The 14,567-nt window shown below is 38.5% G+C and overlaps 1 pseudogene; it reads left to right on the top strand.

Annotated features, from left to right (window-relative positions):
- Positions 1 to 6,622: 6,622 nt before the first annotated feature.
- Positions 6,623 to 14,567, top strand: part of LOC144251246 (broad substrate specificity ATP-binding cassette transporter ABCG2-like) — a 30,318-nt pseudogene continuing 22,373 nt past the window's right edge.

A 14,567-nucleotide genomic window follows, 5' to 3' on the forward strand; every position in this document is an offset into this window, starting at 1 on the left:
GCTTGCACTAGGCATTAGATTTCAACATATAAACTTTCAAGGGACACAAATATTCAGACATTAATACAACAGTTCTATAATTCTATGATTGGTTAACAGCCTTCTCGTTGGCCTTTGACCTTGTAAATTTCACTAATGTGACCCAAGTTTTTCATTCCCTCCAATAAAACTTCCTGTTTCTTAAATACTCTGTAATGTCATTAATTTTCAAAACATGTGTGTTTGTGTATAAATATAAGATTGACCCATAGAAATTGAACATATGTATAGTAGTATATGTTGTGACATTTCCTTCCACATCTTCCCTGTGTAATGATCAGGAGAGGGTAATGATCAGGAGAGGGTAATTGTTTTATCTGTCAACTCAGACATTGTGCTGTTTTTGATACGGATTTGGTAGCAGATAAAGACAGCATCAATGAGGAAGTTTTACATTATGTTAGTATAAACCACATAATATAAAATGAGAAGTTAGGATTGAAATGTTTAGTAAAATTAAAGAGCCTGAATGGCCTCCCTATCTGTATCTGTGGGTTATATAGACCTACAAAACCTCATCTGTTCTTGAAAATAATCAATGTTGACTTCAACTCAGAATGGGAAGATTGATAATCTAGATGCTTTTGGTCTCATAACTTTTTTCCTTTTCAGTAATGTCTAATTTTATTCATATACCACCCATCTCTCCTACTTAAATTACACTTCTGTGATTATTAACCTATATTAACATTAATATTATTATATAGTCAAAGTCATTCATGCATTATGATCCCAATAAACCCATACTGATGAGTGAACATTCTCCACAAGGGAAAGGAGACTGATAAGAGTGGATATCTAATTCTGAGCTACACAGTTATCTGACATACAGAAATAAAATATTCAGTGAATAATATTCAAAATTAGTAGTGTACTAGTTGTTTAAGTCAGGAATAGGTGATAAATACAGAGAAGAATTGGTATTCTACCTGATGCTTCCATCCTGGACTCTAAATAAATTTGTTTTCACAAGAAGGGAATAAAATCTTGGCTTGGTCAGAGACCCTGCTGAACCAGAGTTCCTGCTCTTTGTTGCTCATAGTTCCATCTGTTAGGTTTCTGACTGAAAAACCTTGCTGCTGTTAAAGACATATATAGCTGGAATTTAAATCTTAGGCCCAGCTTGCATTTGGTAACCCATTTCAGTTTTTCCAAAGGATGAAAAAGTAGTTTCTAGAAAGGAACATGTCTTATGATCTCCCATTGAAGCCAAGGGAGGTGAGAGACTTACAAAGAAAGAGGAGAAACTGACTGAGAGGTACCAACTTTATCTACCCTCTCACAGAAGGTCTAAATAGGGCGCCAGTAGGGTGGGGTCAGCTTGGTGATGAGAGGAGACAAAGGGTGAGGACTTCCCAGGGTGTCCTCCTGACTACCCCTCAGACACACACTCCCCCAAGTCTTAATACCTACTTCTCTTGTTTGGATTCACAGGAGTGAATACATGAGTCTTTCTCTAGATTCCATGGGACCAAAAGTCAAACATTATTATGTATGTACTCTTTTTACTCCCCAAATTGATCATGGGCTGGTTGAGGCAGGGTACTGGGATGGTTTGGAACAAGTTAAGATCATAAAAAACTCTCACAAATCCTCTGTTGGTTATGTCCTTGCAGTGGAAATGAAGTTCTCCTCCTCTTAAAGTTCCATGCCTTTCCCGCCTGCACCCCCATTTTCTTGCAGAACAGGAGAGAGTGCTAAAGGTGATGTGTTCTTGTTGTGTTGTGTCTGAAACCTGGTGCTGTTTCTCTTCTTGGAGTTTCTAAGTGGTGTTTCTCAGAGGCAGCACATACTGAGATAAAGAAGTCTTCCAAGATCTTCCAACAAAGGAGAGTTCAGAAGAGTGTTCCCATGCTGACTCTTGGATTGTTACAGTAGCCTCTTATGTGCTCTCCTTGCTCCATCTCCACCCCTAATAAAAGTCAGGGTGGTTCTTGTAAATATAGTTAAATCATGTCATTTCTTCACTCCGAACTTTCTGATACCTTTCAGTCTCATTCCCAGTCCACAACAAATTCCTTATTGTGGTCCGTGGTCGGATCTGCCTGAGGAGTCCTTCCTTTGACCTTATGCCCTGTCTTCTTGCCCTCTCTCACACTTCAGACACTCTGGCCTCTTTGCTGGTTCCTTAGACTAGTGCTTACACTGTTAGCACAAAATTACTGAAGGATCAGTAATTTTGTGCCAATAGTAGATCATGGATCAGCACAACCTTTAATCAGCAGGGGAGTCATGCCTCTGGTGGACCCACTTTCCTGATGGAAAATGATCCACTGGCCAAAGTGTGAGTCTGTGCTTATATATGCTACAATGAGAATGACTTAATTATTGACAGATTGTGTCAATTTGAGCACTCAGAAAACAGGTTTGTGAGAATTTGAAATTTGTTTTTACTGGGCAATATTTTTACTTGGGGAAGATGGAAAGTCTGGGGTCAGTGTTCAGTGTTTATCTCTTTCCCTTTAGGGTCCCATTGTACTGTCACTGGGGAAGGATTTATTTGGGAAAGGATCAATGCTTTGGCTTTCTCCCAGAGACTGCCATTCTAGTCTTGATGGGTATCTCCTTCCCAGGGATTGTTGTGTCACTGCATGATTACTTCCTTGCTAGGGATTTTCCCTTCACTGGGAAAGAATGTACTGGGAAAGGATTAATGATATGTTATCAATGATCCTTTCCCAGTACATGCCTTCTTCCTCACTCCCTCTTCCCAGGCCACACTATTTTGGGGTTTGTCATTCTCTTTATCTTACATAGACTTGCACTGCTCATCCAGATGGTCACCCTCAGTGACTGCTCAACAGCCTCATTGGAGAGCCCTTTTCTGACCCCCCCCCTCCCCCCCCCCCCCCCCGCATCCCACCTCAGTCTCCTCTGTAGCTGGGTATAGTGATTTGCAACATTATGTCTAATTTGAATTTTTAACTATTTTTTTTAAGAACTACTTACTTGGTGATAATGTATGTTTTCCTGAACATATTAATCAGTGGTTCTAATGTCTATGTTTTATAACTCTAGTCTGCATTATCTCTGAGTCTTATTTTATGTTCTGATTTTTAGAACTTTAGCTACTATATTCTGGCATGCCTTGTCATTTTAAATTTTAGATTAAAAATTTGGATGATGAAGTATGTTCATGCCAATTTATGCCATTATACATGTACTTTTTTTGCATTACAATTTTTAATACACATATATACCACAATTTTTCTTATCTCTGTTTGTATATAAGGTATGTTGACACCCAATTCAAGTCTTCATACATGTACTTGAAAAATTGTGCTCTATATGTATAATAAGAATTGTAATGCATTCCACTATTGTCCTGTATTTAAAAAAATAATAATAAATAAATAAGTGGAAAAAATTTGGATGATGATATCTTATTTTGTTTTGTTAACAGGGATTGAATCTGAGGTCCCTAACAAGTGAGCCAATATTCACATCCCGGTTTTTTATGTTGCTGAGGCTGGATTTAAACTTGTGATTCTGATACTGCTGGTTATCAGTGACAGGAGTTCTACTTCTCAGATGTGAAGATTAAACCCCAGAGAAACACTGAGGCAAGCATAGAATGCAAGTTTTATTTAAATAATAGTAACACAGACTTCTCCTCCAGGAAGAAGGGGTCATAGCTGGTGTCCTGGTATCCCAAGAAGTGGGAGTGTCATGCCCTTTTTATATATTTTATATTTTCTTTGTTCTCCTGCCCTCTTTCTCCTCTTTTCTCTCCCCATCCTGTGTAGGTGACTAGGCTGGGGTAAGCCAAAAGTTGGGAATCAAATGGCCAATTGGTGGAGTGATCCAGGCAGGTAGCAGGCCAGGAGGCATTAATTCACAGCTCCTACCTGGAGGAATACTTCCTGGGCCAGGTTTTCTTGGTAAAGGTGGAGGAAGGGCTCAAGATGGATTAGCATATCAATCCCCAGAGGCAGACTCCAACTTCTCTGACCCACACCAGCTTCTATCTCCCCAATCAGACCTGATCATCCATCTACACTAACTTCCTGTCTTTAATTCTTGCTTCAATACTCCTGCCTCAGCCTCTGAGTCACTGGGATTGCAGGCATGTGCCACCATGGATGGCTATTGATATCTTTGTTTGAAAGTGGATTTAACTTTCTTCTAGCAAAGTCTGAGCATATTACCTTGGTCAAGCAGAGTATTGTCTCTTTGGGGTTTTCCCATATTTCCAGGCCACAATGTTTCTGGGGTCTTAAAAGCTTGGGTTTCCAGAATCCTTACCTTTGCTAGCCACAATCTTTCATGGCTGAAAGACTGCTGAGATATTTTCTCAGATATATTAGGGGCTTCTGGATGATCCTTCTAGCAGTTTCTTAGTACCTGGCTCCAGAGTGAAGTTTGCACTGGCAAACCCTAGAGAGGAGAAGGCAAAGGGTGCTGGAATTGCCCAGTGCTGTTCCCTCTTACTGGGATTTTGGTTCCTCCAGTTTTTGTGGCTTTGCTGCTCTCATCAGGGAACTCTTCACACACTCCTCATGTTCTGTCTGCTTCTGTGGCTGTTCTCAGGAGGATTATTAGTTTGTAGCAGCAGGTCCACCATAGGCAGAGAGAAAGTACTTCATAAATGACTTTGACGTTAAAAAATGAAAACTAGAATTATTGCATTTAGAATTTCAAACCTACTTAACAAGCTCAGTTCAGCTTGTTAAGTCCTTTTAAGGGATCTTTTGTAACTTTGATACTGCTGGATATTATTGATGAGTTCTGCTCCCTCAAATGTTAAAGTTTGAACATTAGAGAAGTCGCCAAGGCAAGTGTAAAAAGCAGGTTTTATTTAAAAAATTGTAACACAAACTCCAGGGAGAGAGATGGGGCTGGGGGGCGGGTGTGTGTGTTCGTGTGTGTGTGTGTGTGTGTGTGTGTGTGTGTGTGTGTGCGCACACGCGTGCACGCACAATAGCTGGTGTCTTGGTATCCCAAGAGGTGAGAGTGTGCTGCCACTTTTTTTTTTTTTTAGGTTTTCTTTGTTCTCCTGCCCTCTTCTCCTTTATCTCTCTCCTCCCAGGGACTAGGCCCAGTAGATGCCCCTGGGAAGGTCAAAAGGTGAGAATCTGGTGGGCAGGAGGAAGGGCCAAGGTGGAGTGATGGAGAAGGTAGGGAGTGGCAGTCCAAGGAGTCTGCTCAGGAAGTGCTTCTTTAACAATCTTCTGGGAGGGGCAGTATAGGCAGGTAAGCCAGGTAACCTAAGGGCTCTGGAGGCATTAATATTTCAATATCCCAGGGGTGGTCTCCTTTTGTCTATCTGACTGATTACCTGTCTATACTAACTAACACATACAGTGTTCATGTGTTATTATCTGATGTTTAAAATCTCATTTACCTGGACTATCAACTTACTATTGCTTTTTTTTTTCTACAGAAATACAGAACTCTCCAGATGCCTTTTAATAACATCACTCATTTTTTAATAACTTGTTTTTAATAACATCACTCATTAATATTGAATTTTGTTTTATAGCCTTATTCTGCTTGACTATTGCTTCAATATAATTCATCATTTTCATATGTTTGTCCATTAAAGAAATATAATAATGTCAGTACAAAACAATAAATGTTGCTGTTTACCTTCTTAGCTGATTGAAGGTGCACAACAATAAGAATTGTACAATTTTGAACTATTTATTCAAAGAAATCTCTCCTGCCCCTGCCTGAGAGGCTAAGCTCCTTTTGATAGTAACAATATTATAAATTCCAACATTAAAAAAATACAGGAGCTGCATAATGATCATGTAGGCTGTCCCTGAACTAAAGTTGTATCAAAGTATGATTTTTAAGCCAGACAAGACTAACTCTCAGGTGCCTTTTTCCCCTTTCATGGGTTTTGAATAATTTACATATTCTTTACTCATTAAGATTTCATAATTTGGGAATTTGACCTTTAACTGGAATGCTGGTATTCCAATTTTTATCTGCCTCCCCTTACAGATTCTAAGTTTGTTCTTATCACATTAATGTAGTCTGTTCATTGTAAAGACCAGTTGAAAACAAGCTTGGATTAAATGTGTTCCGTTGGAATAACTTTCGGTTCCCTCTATGAAACCACATCCTCAGCACCTGTGGTCAGCATTGCCAAGCTATCAGACTACCAGGTCAGGAAACTGAGGGTCAGATGCTTCAGGGCATAAAACCCCCCAATTCATAAAGTCCCCCTCCCTTAGGAACTATCTTCCATCATGACAGCAATATTTAGTGCTTCCTCATAGTGTGGTTACATTAGGCATAAGGTGATTGGCTTATAGATGTTAAGTTGCTTATGTGTGGTTGGCAGGCACATATAATGCCTGAATCCTATAACAGCTGTATGCATTCTAAAAATAAATGAGCTTGCCTGGAGGTCGACTGAAGTTGTCACCTGCCAGCTCTCACCAGCTCCCATTGTCAGTGTGTTGACTCCATGTCTCTACCCTCTGCGACTGAGGTAGCGGAGTGACCATCGACCACACCAGTGACTAAGAACACATACAGTGTTCATGTGTTGTTATCTGATGTTTAAAATCTCATTTACCTGGACTATCAACTTACTATTTTTTTTTTCCTACAGAAATACAGAACTCTCCAGATGTCTTCCAACAATGACCTGGTTTTAATCCACATGTCCCAAAGAAACTCTGATGACCAACCTGGGACGACCACCAGTGACCAGAAAGGGCCTGTGTTAAGTTTTCACAGCATCTGTTATTATGTAAAAGAGAAGAGAGGCTTTCTGTTTAATCAGAAAACAACTGAGAAACAGAAACTATCAGCTGTCAAGTATGTGCATGAACTTTTTAAAAGACCACTTTATTGACCTATAGTGAACTTCCAGGTTTTGGCTATTACCAATAAATTGCTATGAATATTTATTTTTAAGATTTAGATGATACAGATATATTGATAAATGCTTTCATTTCTTTGGGGCTAAACTAGGACTGAAATGATTGGATCACTTGTTAAATATGTGTTTAGCTTTGAAAGGAACTGAAATGAAAAAAGATTCCTAAAAGTGGTTATACCCTGGGCATCAATCTTTCTTTGAGAAACTGAACAATTAAAATGCCATTTGGTTTTTCATAGATAAGCCTTGTATTTTGTTGGAAAAAAGGCCTGGTGGTATAGTTTATTGCTTTTTGATTGTCGGGATATAATTGTAACCATAATTTTTCCAAACGATGAAATAGAACATGTTTTTATTTCACTACTCCAATGTGCTTTCTGAGACAGACACATTTTAGGTAGTGATACCATGAGTTATCAATGATGAGTTCCACTTCCTCAAATGTTGAAGTATAACATTAGAGAAGCACACCAAGGAAACAAAAGCATGATTTATTTAAAAAATAGTAATTCAGACCTCTCCTGGCAGGGAGAAGGGAGCATAGCCCGTATCCTGGTTTCTCAAGAAGTGAGGGTGTTCTGCCTCTTTTATACATTTTAGACTTTGCCTAGTAGTTGCCTGGTGCTATACAAGATGCTAGTGACAGAGATATGCCCTTTGTTCTTGGAAACCTTGTAGTCTAGTGAGATTCAGAAAACTAGAGCAGTTTCCCTGCATTGTTTGCTATGATTGATAGAAATATTCAGACACAGAGCAGAAGCCCCTCACCTTTCTTTGGAGAGCCAGATGCATGGAGACTGAGAAAATGAAAATTGTGTGTGTGTGTGTGTGTGTGTGCGCGAGCGCGCGCACCCACGCGCGTGTGTGTAGGTTGACTATGCCCCAGGAATGACATTTACCTCTTCTGGCCATAAACAAAACAATACCAAAGAGTGGATCTTTATCCAGTAAAATGTAATAGATCCAACAGGTGTTATTTAGGTGCCTTTTATGTCGTGTACTTACTATTTGGGATTCTGTGTGCTGTGTGTAATGGTGGAGAACAGGAGGGAGAAGTGGTAACAGTAAGACACAGTCTGGTTGGCGCGGGTTTACAGTATGAGGAAGAGTTCTCCAGGCACATGCTGTAAAGGAGAAAATAAGGTGGGTATGGCTTGTGAGGGGCTAGAAAAAGGTGGAGAGAGGATGGGGAAACCAAGAATGGTGGACCATAGTTGATGGACTTAACTGTCATTGTAGCATGAAAGCAGCTCTAGACTCTACTTAAACCAATGAGCATGGATCTTTCCAATCCCAGTGTTTGTGAAAATAGAAAATAAGTGACAAGCTGTAGGGTGCTTATCTCTGGACTAGAATGTGTACTTCAGGGGTCTGGGACTTTGTCGGGTCTGCTTGATTTATTCTCACCATTAGCCCATGTCCTAGACGAGTATCTTGTCCATACAGAATAGGCAGGTCATGATTGTATTGCCTGAATGGATGTGGAATTAGCCACTGTTCCACATTGGAATTGTGGCATTTAGGATTCTACCCCTACCACTGTTTGCTAAAACACTGGGGTTTAAGTGTTAGAGAAAGCCAAACAGCAGTACTTGTGAAATGTTTTGTCTTAACACATTCATATTCAGTTTCTAGCTGAGTCATTCAGGATGTCTTGTTCCTTCCTTGAGTTCATTTCTTAAAAACCTGGGGAGTTTTCTAGGCAATAGAAAATAATAAGTTTTGTTTCTGTTCATTTTAGAAGCAGTTGCTGGGTTAATAAAAAAATTAATACAAAAAATGTAACTGTAGAAAAATGCACTTTGAGTGTTTACCCAAGCATTTTGAATTTGGAGGGTTGCTAATGATTGAACCTGAGACTTCATGCATGCTAATTACCCACTCTAACACTGACCTATATTCTAACACTGACCTATACCCCCAGACATACCCAGTCACTAGCATGTCTTTACACTGGCAGAGGAAGGTTACCACAAGAGTAACCTAGTATCATTGTGAGACAGATCAGGTGTCCCAGGCCATGAATGCCAAAATCCTAATGGATATGAGTACTGTGGGGCAGATGTGCTGGAACACATCCCTGGGAATCAGTATATGAGGAAGCATAGCTGTGGCTTTGAGCTTGTGCTTAGAATAAAGACTGATTTCACTGTAAAACAACACATCTTGGTGTACACAGCAATTCTGAAGAGAGACTGGCATAGACACCAGAGCTATGAATGGGTGAAGTCAGACCGCTGTTTCATCATTTCTGTGCACCTGCAGTGTTCCTGCCTTTAGGTCTCTCCCTCCATTTGGTTCCTCTTGGTAATTTTACCTCTTTTATTTAGGACTAAATTCAGCTCATTTGACTTTATCTTGGCTCCTAACACAGTCTATACTGCTACTCTGACTTTATCTTGGGTCTTAACACAGTCTATACTGCTACACCTCCTTCTACTCTGAGTGTTCCCTACCCTCATGCACACACTTAATTTAATTGAAACATACTTGTATCTGTTCTGTTCCTGTCATCCCTAAAGGACATCCATGCTAGAAGGATGCAGAGCAATTTCCAGTTCATTTATCAGAAACTGAACAAAGCAGTAAATCATCTATCATAGTGTGTGCTTTGCTTTATTAATTGGTAAGATATTCTTCTCAAAATGTAAAGAACAGGTGATAGCTTCTTATATTCTGGAGTGCTTTGTTCCAGGCTTTGATTGTTATAGTTAAAGCTTCATCCTGGGGTTTCATAAATTGACTTCCAGACCACTCACATATAATTGAATCAAGCCTTTATTGAAGCACACCCGTGGCGGCTGACCAGAACATAAAGCTGTTCCCCTGATCAGCCCTGAACAATTGCAAGGGCGCTCCTGATAAGCCTGAACACTGCAAAAGGAATGTTGGTGTGTGTGTGTGTGGGGGGGGGGGGTCTAGCCAATGCAAGCAAGCCAGGTTACAGAAGCCAGAGAGTGCAGTCAAGCAGCAGGAAGCCTAACCAATCACAGTTAGCCTAATCACCCTAGTTACAGAAACAATGTCCCATTAGGTAGTTCCCTGTTCTTAAAGGTTTCTACAGCAAAAGGAAAAGAACATCTTTCCCCAGTCATGACTCTTGTACTCAGCATTGTTGTTTTACAGAATGGAGTCACAAAACAAAATGGAGTCACATTTGCTTTTATTATCATAGATGCTACTTACGATGTGTTGATTTTTGTTCTGAATACATTTTAAAAGTAAGGACACTACTGCTGATAGTCTCCAAATCATTGGTTCATTAATTGTGTGTAACTTGACTGAGAAGCAGGATTTGAAGAGGCTGATCATCAAACATTATTCAGAAACTATTTTAAGAAGAGTAAGAGTCATGGAGATTATCCAAGAGAATTAGCTAATTATTTCATGGACTGTGGACATGGAATGTGTCATTTCCCAAAAGGGATTAGTAGTTTCAAGAATAAGTGAAAAGAATTTTCAGAGCTCTAAGGTATTTTTCTTATAGCTCCTGATTAGTGATTGATATCCTATGTATGCTAGACTTTTAATTAATGATGTTTTTCTTTGAGCTGTAATGCTTGTTATCTGTCTGCAATTTCATCAGCCTTCAATGAATATATTCAATGCAGACCTTAAACCATAGTGAAGTAGCACCCCCTTTCTCCACAGAAAAGCACTCTTAACCATGGCTGATTTTAGGACTATCAGCAAAAGAGTCTCTGAGAAAGAGTCTAATGTGATCAACTTCCTATTTTTGTGTTGCCCTGTTTACTTGGCCACTGGCTGAGAAGATACCAGCACTCCAGGTGCTGGACACTCCCTTACTTGTTTTTCACAAATATATCCAGTATAATATTTTGAAGAAATGTTCAAACAAGGCCTCTGGCCTTGAGCTGGGCTTCATGGAGATGTCTACATTTTTAAGATAAGTTACAAATGGGCTCCATGGGTAACAGCTGGCAGGGGGAGGAAAGAAAGGGGAGAAGAAGCTCTCCCCTTCTCAGGTGTTGTCCTTGAAGAGTTAATTTGCCCAGAACAGTGAAAGAAAAAGCTGCTTTTATGTGAACTTCTGAGCCCCTCCCCTTACACACTAGGTATAAAACTCTGAAACTCCCTGAACTCAGGGTTCAGGGGATTAATTGATTACAGCAAAAGCTATGCCCTCTGAACTTGGCTGCAGCCAAATAAAACTTTTCTGCTATTCAGTGCCTTGCCTTCTTTGTCCCCACAACAATAGAACTCTTTAAAAAGTGAAGTAATACATCAGTACGTTTTTGTGTTTACAGTGGGGTCATGAAACCTGGCCTTAATGCCATCACGGGACCCTCAAGTGGAAGCAAATCTTTGTGAGTACAAAAGAAAGTGTAAATAAGTCTTTTTGGTCCTGTTTCAGTGTGCTTTTACAAATCACATGCATTTTCTGATCATGTCCTAGACGTCTGATCCTAGGTCTTGAGGATAACTTGTATTTGGACTAGCTTTAATCTTAGGATCAGATAGTCTTATTAAATTTGGTGTTACAAACAGAGCATAATAAGATCATTAGCAAATAGCAGTTGGCCATGTTATGAGCTAATGAGGAAGAAAGATAAGGAAATACTATTAAAAGGGTAGAAAAGGAGCTTAAGGTCTCAGTGAAGGCATACATCAGAGATAAATGTGCCTACTGCCTGGATTGGGTCCATCCAGGTGAGGGTCATTTGAAAGGGTTATACTAGATAAGCCAGTAATGTCTTGCTTTACTGTTTTGGGGCTTTCTTATAGCACATGATGAAAAGGAAATAAAGAATTTGTGTGTGTGCATGTACACACACACATTAAAGCACAGAACTTTTTGACTAGTTCATTTTCTAACATGAACAGAATTTGAATTCAGAATAGGTGAGAGATGTGGCCTTTGTAGGAAGGAAAACTCACAACAAATATGTCCTATTATACGTTGCTAGATGTCTTAGCTGCAAGGAAAGATCCAAGGGGTTTATCTGGAGATGTCTGGGTACATGGAGTATCTGAGGAGGCCAATTTCCAATGTAATTCAGGATATGTGATACAGGTAAGTATTAGTGGGTTTTCCTTTTAGATTTCCCCTGTTTCTCTTTAGGAAGAGCCTTGGCTATAGTTTAGCATGCTTCCAATTGAACATGCTCAGAACCAACTTTCTTTACACCACCTTTACATAATCTCCTTTAAGACCAAGAGAGGAGTTAAAAGTAGAGGCAGAAAAAACCTGGAATATGAACCTGTAGGCAGTGATAGCAATTCTAGATTTCCAAAAGGGTATACTATTGTCCTTTTTGCCCTTCCTTCACCTTTCTTTTTATCCTAAAAGAAGCCCCCATGAACTCCTCATACAAAGCATTCTGGAAGTTTTTAGAAGTCATCACAATCACCTGTATTTCATCTGGGTGTGCAGATAGGGAAGGAAAATTATTCCGTGGGCTCTGAAGCTCTCTGTAGAGTCACTGAAATGTTTAGAGTTGAAAGTTCACCACTACCTAGAAATTTTTCTTGGGTTTGTTATTTTTGTGCATTAACTTACATTCACTAGAGTAATGATCTGACAAAACAAATCAGTGTTTTTTTTTTATTGAAATGGCATTTGCCTTCAGGATGACATCATGTTGGCCACCTTGACAGTGGTAGAAAACTTGTGGTTCTCAGCTTCTCTTCAGCTTCCAAGAACTATGACTATCCTGCTTAAAAAAATAAGGATCTACAAAGTCCTTACAGAGTTAAATCTGAGTGAAGTAGCATATTCCAAGGTAAGATGAAAATCAAAACCAGTAAAGAGGACTTTCCTGTGTGGGCAATGTGACCTTAATCAGAAGTTTCCTAAAGTTTAGATTTTTTTTTTTTTGTGTGTGTGTGTGTGTGTGGTGCTGGGGATTGAACCCATGGCCTTGGGCATGTAAGGCAAGCACTTGAGCTACATCCTCAGCCCCAAGTAGTTTCCTAAGGTGTGTGTGGTCAAAACTGGCTATTTTTTGTAGTAATGAGAAAAGTGACCAGATTCCTATTTTGAAGTAGTAAATTAAGTGAAGAAACAATCTCAACCATGGCGTAATCCTGGGGATGGAGAGTGGGCTATGTGGAGAGAGCCCTAAATGGCCTTTTCCATGGTTCTCCCACCCTCATTGTTAAGAAACAGCACCACATACAAACAAAGATGTTGTGTCTGCCAATAACTACAAAAAAATAAAAAATAAAAAAATTATCTCTCTCTCTCTCTCTCTCTCTCTCTCTCTCTTTAAAAAAAAAGAAACAGATCATTTGATATGTTTGCACTGACTTTTCTTCTCTTTCCTCTTTTAGCTGCTCTTCTCCCTTTCATCTTCTGGGGGACATTTTTGCATGTTTTTTTGAAATGCACTTCTGGATTTGATAAATGACAAGAATCTAAGGATTCTTTTTTCATGTGTTCTTTTAGTTATAGATAACACTCTGATTACTTTTGACATAATTAGAAAAGCATGGAATATGGTTGTTCTAAATCAGTCCCCAGTGATTCATTTAGGGGACTGATACTCATATAAAGGCAGCTGTTGGCTTCTTAGAATCTTTTAAGTAAATTGATTCAAATAATTTTTTTAGCTTTTTATGGTATTTAAGCATGACATACATGTATAACTATAGCCTGATTATTCAAATGATATGATTGATTACCTAATAATTACTGTCACTATATAATTAATAATACCATTCCTTTGGAGTTTTCATTTGTTTACCTTTTGTTACATAACTGCAAAAAGAAATAAGCACATTTCCTTACCTTACCAAAACCATTATCAATGAACAAACTGAAAAATGTTTCTGAATCATCAACTGTTTGAAGTCCATCTCTTTTTCACAATCATTTGTATTATTAAAGATACAATAGACAATTGCTTTAGATTAATGATTAATGAAGATTTAATAAAAATGATTTTTTAATTTCACAATTCTTATGATTTTCTTAACCTTAAAAATTATTTTTTGTTTTAAAGGTTGTAAATAAACATGGATGTAAAGGGAAGATGAAAAAAATAGGAAAGACATTTGATATTCAATATCTTGTTGACTTTTTTGTTTGCAAATTAATCTGTTCAGTACTGACTACCTTCTCAAAAGCTGAATATCATAAGACTTCATGTCATTGGTCATAATTTGCTACTTAAAGTAGAAGAAAACTTCAAGAAAAGTCTCTTGTAGGCAAAGGTTTTCTACATGCCCAGCAATTACATTTTTAGTATATTTTTGAAGGTTTTTTTTTTTATCTATTTAGGGAGCTATGTAAAATTAACTAGAGTGATAGTAGTGGTAATATCATGTATTTGTGTAGCACTTTAAAATTTTTAAGCATCAAGTTCATATTTATATTCTTAAATTTTTTATTAGTTTATAATAATTATACAATAATTATATAATCTATTATAATAGATTTCATTGTGGATGTTTATAAATGTATATGACACTTTGATATATGTACCCAATTATCTTCTGTACTTCGTTTGTTAATAGTACCTAATCCAGGGCCATGAGTAGCATTTGATTATGATCTGTTTGGAGACTCCAAATCCTGGATCTGTTTCCTACTTCCTAAGTCCCCAAAACTTTCTTTCTCCTCTCCTGCCTCATTTACTGTTATAAAGATTGGGCCAGTTGCCCAGTGGAATATCCACTTTTCTGGATTTTTCTGAAAAGATGAATCAGGAATTCTAAGGTAAGTTAA

The sequence above is a fragment of the Urocitellus parryii genome (assembly GCF_045843805.1).
Source record: "Urocitellus parryii isolate mUroPar1 chromosome 10 unlocalized genomic scaffold, mUroPar1.hap1 SUPER_10_unloc_3, whole genome shotgun sequence".
Lineage (NCBI taxonomy): Eukaryota > Metazoa > Chordata > Mammalia > Rodentia > Sciuridae > Urocitellus > Urocitellus parryii.